Source organism: Barbus barbus (genome assembly GCF_936440315.1).
Source record: "Barbus barbus genome assembly, chromosome: 1".
Taxonomy (NCBI): domain Eukaryota; kingdom Metazoa; phylum Chordata; class Actinopteri; order Cypriniformes; family Cyprinidae; genus Barbus; species Barbus barbus.
Window position 1 is genome coordinate 29,109,154 of NC_136729.1, and position 12,851 is coordinate 29,122,004.

The window sequence follows — 12,851 nt, forward strand, 5'->3', positions numbered from 1 at the left end:
GATACGGGATGTAGGTTTAGCTCACTGATCCCAGATCTGCGCGCTTGAACAGCCCTTAGATAAGACATGAAGCATGCTCACTTACCCGCTGATCTCAAATCATCAGTGTCAGGATGAGATTAACTGATCCTAGAGACTGATCCCTAACAGACAGTCCATTTGAAGTGGCATGTTTTGTGCTGAACGGTTGTAATCTTCTCCTGCGATGTGTCTTTAAGCTGAACACCTAAATGACATATAAAAGCCCAATTTAGAGCAATTTCTTCTCCAATTTGCTCTTTTATCTGGTTCAAGCCTTTTCAGTGGCATTTTTCATATGTGGCCACCATGAATTTTCTTTTTAAAGGTCTCAATACATATAAAATATATATAACACAGTAGGTAGAGGAGACTAGAACTAGTATTTTGAGACAAAATCTGATTACATGTGTGTCTTCTCTAGCAGTAGTTTGTATGTCAGTTTCATTACATCTTATTATTATTATACATTTTATTATCCAAATTTATTACAAAATTAATTAACTACACTACTTTTTAAAATAATATTAGTACTTTTATTCAGGACACATTATATTTGATAAGTGACAGAGAAGAAGACATTTACAAAATATTTCACTTAAATGCGTTTGAACTTTCTATTCATCAAAGAATCCTGAACAAGTGTATTACAGTTTCCACAAATATTAAGCAGCACAAGAACACCATATTAGAATGATTTCTGAAGGATCATGTGACACTGAAGACTGCTGAACATTCAGCTTTGCCATCACAGGAATAAACTACATTTCATTTCATTGTAATAATATTTCAATAAACTACTGTTTTTACTGTATTTTTATTTTTTCAAATAAGAGACTTCTTTCAAAAACATGAAAACAATCATCTTAAAATTCTGAATGGTAGTGTAGGCTATATTCAGACTAGAGTCAGCTATAAAGTGACAGTATTTTAACTGAAGATTGATGTGTTCTCAGTTCTCATATAGGTCAGGACAGGGTAAGTTTTAAATGCTTTAAATTGTGTAAATCTATTCAGTTTATTATTTAAAATACATGTAGTCCAGAATAATTGTTGGACATTTTGTATGTTACCTTAAAGTATTTTGAATTTTTCATGGATTGAATTTTCACATTGTTTTACTGTTTAACTTTGCTTAATTAATGGCAGATTTATTGTGAAAGCTTACAAGCCTTGGTTTTAAGGAAAACAGAATACATAAACTTTAAATAATAAAACCAGCCTGAGAAATAATCACTGGGCTAAAAAGCATGATTAAAATCTTCATGCATTTTATTGCACTTTGCATATTTGGATAATTAAAAAATTACAAGTGTGATCTTTAAATCAAAATAAAAAATGAAAAGATGCAGTAATGATTTACATTTTTAATTTTTTTTTAAGGGAAAATAAGAGGTAAAAGCAGCCTATGAGTAAAAAGTATCCTCCTCCTCCTCCTCCTCCTCCTCCTGAACAATGCTCCAGCACACTTTTAGATAGATTATAAATCCCCCTATGAGAGAGCCTGCAACAGCTGTTGGCAGACATACTAGATATGAGAATAGCAGCATAGGATGAAGGAGCATTAAAAATTAATATGCTATTTAGCCTAGGTGTATTTTAGGTATTTGACATTTTCATGTCCGGGACAGACTACATTTATTCATAGTACAGAAAATAAAAAAAATTAAAATAGAAAAAAAGATTGTGAAGGGGTGGTAGGAGAGCTGTAAGCGGAGGCCGCTGTTTTTTTTTTTTTTTAATGGTCACCCTTTCATTCAGTAATGATAGGTGTTAAGACATCGTCTATGGAGGAGACTGGAGCCCATTATGGGCACGGTAATAATTAGCACATGACACAAAGAGAACCGTTTGCCTCTTAAGCCTCTGCTTAATGCTTTTTTGTTGTATTGTTTTGTTATTTTTATTTCTATTTATTTTGTTTTCTGGTGTTTTTTCCTTCTCTTTGTGTTTTGTTGAATGGTTAAAGGAACGTGTGTCTGTGTGTGTGTAGACGAGACAGTGAGAGTGGAAATCCCAGCTTCAGTAGTGATTAATTACTAATACTCCCTCAGAACATCTCTCTATCCCTGACTATCTAATCACACTGAAATCTAAGACATGTCCTGAGAGGAGAAGAGACGATAGGACTACATGGACCATCTCTCTCTCTTCATTGTAACTTTATCAATCTCACAATCTTGCTGCTTTTACCTTAAAGGAACAGTCACCCAAAATGAATAACTTACCCTCGTGTTTTTTGAAACACATTTGATACACATATTTTGAAACACATATGAAACACATACTTACATTTCACTGCTGGTTATACTCTGTATAATTGTGTATGTGACGAATAAAAAATCTTGAATCTTGAATCTTGAATATGACACTCTTTCTTCTGTAGAGCGCAAAGTGACCACAGCTGTCAAGAAAGATTTTCAGTCTGTTCTTCACAGAAAGCTATAGAGTATTTATAGAATGAAGCATTAGGGGTGTGGAAGGTAAAATCCCATTCATTTTCTCCATAAGGAAATTTGTTGTTAATGATAACCTTTAAAGACAGACCTATTGTGAGCTACAAGGAAGTTAATCAATAGTATATGATTTTTGAAGCCATCGACTTTATTTTTACTTTATTTCTTAAAGGTGCCATAGAATGGAAAACTGTATTTACCTTGGCATAGTTGAATAATAAGAGTTCTGTACATGGAAATGACATACCGTGAGCCTCAAACACCACTGTTTATGCCTTCTTATGTGAATCTTGTGAATCCAAAAGACCACTGAAAAATAGTTGAATCAGAACATAACACCGACTGTGACGTTACAGTCAGGATCACTAATAGTGAGACCCTCAACATTTGCATATACCCACCCATGTTCTATGCCAGCCGAACCATCAGAAGTTCTGCAGGTATTGTGAAGAAACAAGCGAGGACAACGGCGAAAATGGCAGATCATGGAAATAAATGTTGTCTTCCAGGCTGTGCAGGGGATGTGAAGTGCAGGGATGGGTTGGTGTCTGTATTCAGAAAGGCACGGAAAGCAAATAATGCGTTCTAATAAAATAACGCGAGCCACTAAAGGGACATGGTTAGCTCCTTGCAAGCGGTAGCCTGTTACATTACAGTAAATAAGATTTCTCTTACCACCAGTGTTGGGTAAGTTGCTACAAAAAAAGTAATCCACTACAAATGACTAATTACTTCTTTAAAATTGTAATTTGATTACATTACTGATTACTGCATTTAAAAAGTAATCAGATTACTAATTACTTTACTTTCATGTTACTTTCAAGTTTAATTTACTTTTTAAGTTATCAAACCTAAAAAATACACTACAAAGAGAAACTCATAGTTCTTTCATTAATTTAATATTGACTGAAAATACATAAGTAGGCCTGTTATTTGTATATCCTGATTCACTCCCAATATCAATAAATCTTTTCTTTTTTTTGGTTTTGTAAAATAAAGAAAACAAATAGGGTGTGCTGTCAGCATTCTCAGTCTCCGTGAATATCTTCCTGAAATGAGTCACTAAAATGAACAAAAATGACATGAGAAATACGGTATATCTAAAGAAAGCTTGAAGTGTCTATTAAATGAAGTAGCCTAAGTCATGTGGAAAACAAATATTCTCTGATAAAATAATCCATATGAAACCAACACGAGGTACAGTTTTTCCTGTCTGAGCTCACCTATAAAATGTGATCATGCCCACGCACATCGTGCGCAATAAGATAATCATCCACGCAAAGCTTGAGACGCACGAACATGTAAAGACTCATGTCACCTCTGTAGAAAGATTCAAATTCATCACGGCTACTTTTCGTTTTTGGAAGAAGACGCGCTGTGAGGAATAAGCCTTGAAATGTGATGCCGACGCGGTTTAATCCGGCGATTGATCTCATTCTGATGAGTCATTTATTTTTTTTTACTTTGTTAGTGTTACTGTGACATAAACCTGTACACATTCACTTATTGAACTTTTCCCAAACTATAATGCCAGACTAAAATATGTCCAGTGCAACATGGAACATTGAAATATTGATAGGCAACCTTTCATTGCTTCAAATCTTGTAGGACTCGTCTGCTTTTAGCTCGCATTCTCCAGTGATTTATTAAAGGGCATACTGACTGCAAAACATGATTTTTACTTCATTTTTTTAACACTGCATCTGTAACTTAAGTAACGTAATTTTATTGACACAATTAACTATAATCAAATTATATAAATTGAAACTGTTACTGTGTAATGCGTTATACCCAACTCTGCTTGCCACATAAACAGAGTAAGGAGAGATGACTGAGGATGATGGCGAATGATTTACAGATCCTGAGCAGCACTGACAAGCATCTAATCTTGTAAAATATGTGGTAAGAACTGCCGCTCCATAGTATAAACAGAGTATGTGTGATCGTGAATCTCGAAAGTGAAAGTGAAACTAAAAAGTGATCGTGCATTTGAAAGCAGTTTCAATGCCCAGCATATTAATAGCGGCGCCCTGATGCCCGCATTTTATTTACAGTATAATTACCCAACAATATAAATGCGCGAGAAAGTATTGAAATATATATTTTCCCTGTGTTTCCTTCCTGCTGTGCAATCAGACCAGAGCTCAACATTGAGCTAATCACAGCAGAGCTCAACATTATTATTCATGACCCATCCAAATAAGGTAATAACAGACCATTTCATTCTAGGGAGAAATCCTAGGGTTGTAATGGACATGTAAAACCGTTTCTGCTGAATTTTTGCCCTTACCTAAGCCACATACCTTCTATGTAGATATCAGAGAACAATTTAAAATATTGTATCAATGCATTCTATGGCACCTTTAATAACCATTTTATTAGTGGAATTCCTGGTGAAAAACAACATAATCCATGATTTTGCCCCAAAATAATCCACCAATCACAAAAACGCAAAAACGCAAATTCCACCCACTCCCATGAAGCACTGTGAATGACTTAATAGTGATAACTGTTGCTCTCTATAGCTTCAGAAGATTTGAAGTAGAGCACATTAGCCATAAGGACCACATTTATGGAGCATGAATTATACATTTTAATTAGGCATTTTTGCTCCTTTTTGGAGCTTGACAGTTCCAGTCCCCATCTGCTTTCACTGTATGGAAAAGAGCAGCTCAGATATTCTGCTACATTTCCCCTTTTGCGTTCCACAGAACATGATTGAGTAAAGGATGTAAGATTGTATTTTTAGGTGAACTATCACTGCAACCACCCTTCTTTTGTTCTCTCATTCTCTCCATCCTTCTCTAACAATTTTCCTCTCTTCTGCTAATTCGCTATCAGTCCATATGTGTCTCGCCTGGATTTTTGTAACATGCTCCACTCCCCCTCACTTCTCCCTCTCTCTTTCTCTCCTTTTCTCAGGTGTTATATATATATACATACACTGTTACTCCCTGAGGTAATATTTAGCAATAGCATGTTTAACACCACAACCCTCCAGTCACAGATCCTCACATCATGCCTAAAAAACAGAGATGGCTGACATGTTTCTGAATCTGCTGCTTTTCTATCTCTGAAGAAAACATGGCTTTTATTTAACAGTTATAGCTATTACAGGATCACAAAAAAAAAGAAAGAAAAAAAATCTCAAGGCAGGGATAATTTCCATAGATATCTCTCACTACAAAGAAAGCTGAAAATCAAAGCGTTGCCGTCATTTAAAGAAAGACACAGACTTTTCAAATGACACTCTTCATTTTTATTTTTTTTTGGCTGGTGAAGTATTTGCATAGCTGAAGATAGCAGTCTCTCTTGACAAGCTGGGGAGAACAAACAAAACCGCTCTCTCTAGAGACTCTCTCCGCCACATAGGGTGATGCAAGCTTACATATATTAACAGAGCGTTGTACGATCGCTAACTATCAGAGTGAGCCGTCTACCCAAAGTCCTCCGTTTCTTATGTTTCTGAGCCGAGAAGTTGGCAGCCCGGTGTCACTGTTGTCAGAGTTGCCTGAAAGTAGCCATGTTTTATGTGCTGGATGTTTGTAGCTACTCGGAGGCTGTGTTTGGACATGTGCGACGGAGTCCTCGGCCCCTTCAGGTCAGCGTTTGTGCGAGCGTGCATTTCCCCATGTGGCGGGAGGGTCAGAGTGTCAGAGTGGATGTGCCTTTGAGGCCATAGCGTGGCAGATTAGCGTCTTTTCTTATCATTCAAATCGAGCCTCTGCTCCCTTTGAAAAACATATTGTACACTTCCCCTCCCTCCCCCTCGTCGCCCCTGACGACAATCCGTGGCCATGATGGCTGCCTCCGAGGAGCTTCCCCGAGCTGGTGGTGAAGAGAGAGAGGAAAAAAAGACAGAGATCGTCAGGGGACGGCGGAGGGAGGGGTTGTCCGTCCCGAATCCTCTCCCATATCATCAGAGTGTGATCGCAGCTGGGTAATTGATATATGGCTGTGGCTGTCTCTTCTCCTCACCCTTGTTAAGGTCAACTTATCTACATTTCACCCCTTATTTCCCCACTCCCATTATATTCCCCCACAGATATTGACTGACTGGTGCGGCCTGTCCTCCTAAAAATATGAATTGAGGATGAAACAAGTGAGCGCTCACGTAGGGGAAGGGGGGCCGCCTTTATTCCGGTGCCTAACCCTTGCCTGTTATCAAAGTAACTTCCAGCTTATTAGTAACAAAAGGCCTTTTTCTCCTGCTCTCATCCCTCCCCCTCCTCCTTCCTCCTTTGTGCAGGCCGTGTTCGCTAGCGCTTCCTGAATTAAACTGCTGGCTTCCTGTTCTTTTATATGCATGGCCACATCTGGGGGAGCTTGCTCGCAGCCCCGCTGCTTAATAACAATCACCTTCCCTTTCAGTCGCCCCTGATTGTTTCTAATTCACTCTGACAGATAGTGGCTGACAAGCCGCCCGCGCCTCCTCCCTCCGTGACCCCGGCTCACTCACCATACTTATACCGCCTGTCATTTTTAATATTTGATTTCGCTTTTAAAGTTATGTGTTTAAGTCCAGTGATGAAATCAGTGTTTAACCGAAACACAAAATGGATCTCTCTCCCACTTTCTCTAGGCTTCTTTTTTGGCAGCGACTCGCTCTTTTCCTGCTCTTTCTTCATTCGCTCTTTCTTCCTTCGCTCTCTCTCTGTCTGAGGTTTTTCTGTTCGTTTGAGACAATGGGGTGAAGGTGGTTTAAATGCCATGCGGGATGGCATGATGGTGGCATTGTGGAGATGTTTTTTTTTTCTGATGGAGTCCATCTGGGCGCCTGGTCCGGGGGACTCTATAAAAGCTGGTGGATTGGATGGAGTCATGACCACGCTTTCCATTTATTAATGTGAAAGAGAGTGTGAAGCATGGCAAACATTTTATTCAACAATTATTCACCAATGGCTTCAGGCTCATAGATTTGTAGAGGTTTCAGTCAAGTCGTTCACAGCTGACATCCATTAAAGACACGTAGATGTGCATTATTTATATTTATTTATATTTTGACGGCACGGGGCCACTACTAGATTGCTAAGAGAATGGATGGATGCATTGACAGCTAGATGGATTGCATTTTATGAGAAATCCATTCAGTTATTTGATCGAAGTACAACCCAACTTTGATTGAAAATACACTATTTTTTAAAGTCAGTTCAGTGATGGTCTCTTACATGTTGTGTTAAGAGCCTTCCTATTGCAGATCTGCATGAACCTTAACCCTCATTTTGTGGTCATATTGGCTTTAAGTATAAAGATGGAGCTATATATGTGACCCTGGACCAGAAAACCAGTCGCTGGGGTATATTTGTAGCAATTGCCAAAAATACATTGTGTGGGTCAAAATTATCTATTTTTCTTTTATGCCAAAAATCATTAGGATATTAAGTAAATATCATGTTCAATGAAGATATTTTGTCAATTTCCTACCATAAATATATTAAAACTTAATTTCTGGTTAGTAATATGCATTGCTAAGAACTTCATTTGGACAACTTTAAAGGCAGTTTTCTCAATATTTAGATTTTTTTTCACCCTCATATTCCAGATTTTCAAATAGATGTATCTCGGCCAAATATTGTCCTATCCTAACAAACCATATCAATGGAAATATTATTTATTCAGCTTTCTGATGATGTAAACATCTCAATTTTGAAAAATTGACCCTTATGACTGGTTTTGTGGTCCAGGGTCACATATGAGAAGGGCATGTTATATTATTATTATAATTATTATTATCTTTTATATTATTTAATGTTCCTCTGACTAAATCAAAACTTTCTTTATTCATAATTTCATGCATCATTCAAACATATCATGTCTTTAATCGTGTTATTCCTGTTAATCACATTTAATAATAATAATAATAATAATAATAGCAACAACAACAACAATAATAATACTAATAAACAACCACAAAGAAGAAGATTGATTATTTATTTATTTATTACATCTGTATTTACATAAGCTTTTTTTTTGAGGACAGCTCTTAAAGTGTATTGTTCAGTTTTTGTTTATAAAATTAAAGCTCAAAATGATACTCAAACAAGAATAAATTTCACATTAAAGGGGTCTTGAGGGTTATAAAATATATCAAAGCCAAAACGAAAGTGTGTAAGTGGGGGGGGGTTGGAACTGCTGAGAAACATCTTCCTGCGTCTTGACAGCTATCTTTCTGCCTAGCAATTTACCTTAAACTACAGTACTTAACAGTTTCAGGGCAATTTATATCAAACACTTCCAGCCTTACATACTCACATCATTATTTTTTACAAAACACCATGTATAGTTCTTTAATCAGTCAATCACGGAGTCTGTGCCATCATAATGCACCCCTCACACTTCCTGTTGTTCAAACACTATCACAGATGAAATCAATAGAATTGTATTTTTAACTCACTTCAATCAAAACACCCACACTGTTTGTGTACTCTGCTCTCTCCATCAATAGTCTTAAGACCAAAAACTAAACTATTGCATTGATGTTCAACCTACCGAACACACAGGCGTTGCTATGTTCCGGGAAGCGACAGTGCCTTGGGCGTGCCCAAGTCCAGTATTTTTATTTTTATTTTTTTTGAATGACATAAACAGAACTAATTGGACAACCACTGCATGTTTTCACTAAAGGCACAATTTAATTACATTTGAACCGAGAATGAGTATTTTGGGAATGTGATATATTCGTTCTAACAAATGGAGCGAGAGAAATGCAATATTTGTTTTGCTTTTATTAGCAGATTGGCAGGGATTTATTTATTTTTTTTTCAAAAGAGAACCAAACACCTTTTCTCAAATCAAAGTTTTGGATTCCTGTTTTACCTAAAAGTGTAAGACTTCAGGTTCAGCAACCTCAACCCCATCCTAAAGTGATAAAGTTATCATCGTTTAAATCCTTATCCTGAGGCTCTGTGACTGTGGGCTTACGTACATTAGCTTCCTTGTAATCTTCTCTGTCCTGTAGTGGCACTGCTGATAAATACTTTATTAATAACTTTCTAAATAATGTAAAGTGTATTGTTGTCTCCGAGGTTGTATTAATAAACATGAAGGAATTTATTTGTCTTTAACAAAGCATGATTAATGCATATTAGTGTGTGGATTCCTAATTCTCGCAGTCTACTCCACCCCACCCAATGAAAAAAAGAAAAAACACACACCCATCAGCATTAAATATTTATGGCATAATATTAATGGTTTTGTAAAGAAAATAACAAGTTATTAATCCTCTGATTAACAACTGATTAACCTTTTTATTAAACACGTGATCCGTGCTTCGTGAATTCAGGATGTGTCGCTCGAGTGTGCTGCGGAATAATTATTTTTGTGTCTTTTTTAATTGCAAAAATTGCACGGATGAACTGTTTTTCTGCCCTTTTTTCTTTTCAAACATGCACAGATAGAGACGGATACGGCGTTGACGACACCATATTTTGTCTATGTAAAGCGACCCCGGAGCATCCTCCAAAAAAACATGGACTAAATATAGCAGGACATATCTGCGGACAATGAGGTTTAATTCTCGCATCCGTTTATTCCTGTGTTATTGGCATGTGCGGGAAAATAGGGAGAATGCACGCACTGCTAAAGGACAAGTGGCCCTCTTTCTCTCTATCTGTCTCTGCTCATCTCACTGCCATTGTGTGTATTTTTAGGTCTCGTCTGAGTCAGTTCAAGCACAATTATGCTTATGTTTCACACACGCCAAGTGTGACTTCATTTTACGGGGAGGAAATGGGAGAAAAAAGAAAGATGCCTGGGCAGTTTTGCAAATAAAATAAAACTATATCATTTATAGCATTTCACAATGTCACGATTTCCTGCTGCTTTTCAGCTTCCTGATACACAGGCAGACAGAGAGACATGTAAAGTTATGAAGGACGACCTGCAGGTCCCTCCTCCCTTGACTCCTTGGGAACGCAACACCCTTCTCAGGTGATTAATAGAAACGTGGGGCCTGGGCTGTTTTACAAACATAAAAAAATCTAATTCATAATACGTTTTATACCCTGACCCCTGCCATCTATTGTGTCGCTATTCTTTAGCTTGCAGAATCCATCAAAGGCCATAGTGTTGTGAAAACCGATAACAATAGCAGTCTTTGTATAGAGATGTGTGTGGGGATAAGGGTGTTGGGACACTTGTTGTTTTTTATGCTTGGTCTTATGATGGATTGGTGCTTGTTTGGTAGGGTGTCTTTGTTAACTTTCTCTCACAGTCTCTTTTTTAATATTTTTTTTTATTTTATTTTTTTCAAATGGACTGATCTTACCTTCAGTGACTTTCCGTCACCCACTCGCTCAGTTTAAGTTCTCACTTTTTCTCTTTCTGTCCTGCTGTTGAGGGTTTCTTCCTTCCTCTTAACCTTTTTTCTGCAGAGTCCTTCATCTTTGCTTTCTTTTATCATGTAGTCTTTCCTTCTCTCTCTCTCTCTCTCTCTCTCTCTCTTTCAATCTTCACGCAAGCAAACTGGCCACCCTGGGAATCCTGACAGTCAGTCACACGCCCCTCCAAAAACAATTATCTTTGAACTTGCTTTTAGTGCTGTTTGTCCTAATTACAGATCATTTTCCCTGTCACATTTCTACTTTTATTGCAGTTTTGCCCTGAATGTTGATCCTATTGAGGTTCAACCTTATTTTACTCGTTGGAACACCCCTAAGACCTGGATTCATCTAATATTCCCCTGTGCCTTTTGCTCTCTCTTTTCAAATTTGATTTTTTTTCTTCTTTTCTTCTATTTCTTTCTTTTTTAATGTATAATTTTTTGTAGCATTATCTTATTGAATTAGACTGAGATCCCAAAATACACTGTAAGGATGTATGGCCTGTTTTATTTCTGGTGTTAAGGTTTAGGTTGCGCTGTGTGTGTGTGTGTGTGTGTGTGTGTGTGTGTGTGCGTGTGTGTGTGTTTGAGGTACGAGCAGCCGTAAGGCATGCTAACTTCAGTCCCACAGGGAAACCCTGCGTGTATTTTTAGTTCTCTGCTACAGAGGTGGACTTCGTTGTAATTAAACCTAAGTAAAGGTGGTTAATTCCTTCCTTTGCCTGGCTGTTTCAAATATCAATCTACTCTGTTTTAAAGGTATTGCACATACGTGCACATGCATGCTTAGCATAACACACTCACACAGACATGCACACAAGCTCGTAAGCCTCTTACAGATCCGATTCCGCTTTCAGACACAACATGCGCTGGAGTTGCAAGGAGAGGTTTAGACATGGTGCAGGGCCTTTTTCAATTAGAGGCGTATCGTGCGCAGCCCGATAGGATCGTAATGTAGTGGGTCCGGGTCACTGGTAGGATGTGGGATTAGAACAACGTAGTGGTTCTAGCAGTGCAGAAAAACAGAAAACATCACAGCAGGCAGACACATCTCCCTCCTATCTGCAAGTCACACACTAGAAAGATAATAGAGATGTCTTAGTGAGCTTCACAGAGCGCCAGCATCTCTCTCTCACTCTATACTGTTAGGATCAGAGTACTGTGGGGCTGAGAATACATACATTCATTTTACAGGGATAGTTCACTCAACAATAAAGATTATGTCATAATTTACTCACTCTCATGTTGTTGTAAACCTATATGGCTTTATTTCTTCTGTAGAATATGAAAGAAAATATTATTAGATTATTTGTTTATTCATTTAGTGAAAACATTTACTATCACTCTTCAAAATATAATATTTTGTGTCCCACAGAAGAAAGCAAGACATACAGGTTTTGAACAACACGAAGGTGAGCAAATAATGACAGAATTTTCCTTTTTTGTATGAACTTTGAAAAAGATAACAGTGAGATTTATAAAGGTTTAGAGTTGTGGCCTAGTGACTCGCATATCTGCGCTAACACTGAGCTCATATGGAAAATTAGAGTTTAAATCTGGCTCGTCTCACAGCACTTTCTGTTATTTTTATATATTTAATTTTTATAATTATATATATTGTACTTTTCTAAGATAATTTCAAGTTCAGTTTTATTTCTAGAGCACATTTAAGCACGAGACCAGGCCGACCAAATTGCTGCACAGCAAATAATAATATATAACGAGGAGAAAGTTAGTAAACAAATTTAAACAATTCAGGGACCAATACAACAACAAAAGCAGATTAAAACCATTCAAAAGCACACATTACTACATGTCCCCGCCATTGACGAGATATCTCGTCAATTAAGAGACAACGCTTCCCCGCCAAAGACGAGTTTTTACGGCAATCCTCGTTCTAGGTATATTACGGTATGGAAAGCCCTAGCGCATGTCCTGAATGAGTTACGCTCGGCATAAATGGAAGGATGAGAGAAAATGTAGATCATATATGTAGACACATATATGTAGATCATGTGTTGACCACTTTGAATCTGATCGGGCCAAAGTATTCAGTG

General features: G+C 37.4%; 1 protein-coding gene across 3 annotated transcripts in view; it reads left to right on the forward strand.

Annotated features, from left to right (window-relative positions):
* The window catches only part of LOC306868977 (zinc finger protein 536-like), a 184,718-nt gene that overhangs the window by 59,064 nt on the left and 112,803 nt on the right, over positions 1–12,851 (forward strand). The gene's annotated exons all lie outside the window — the stretch shown is intronic.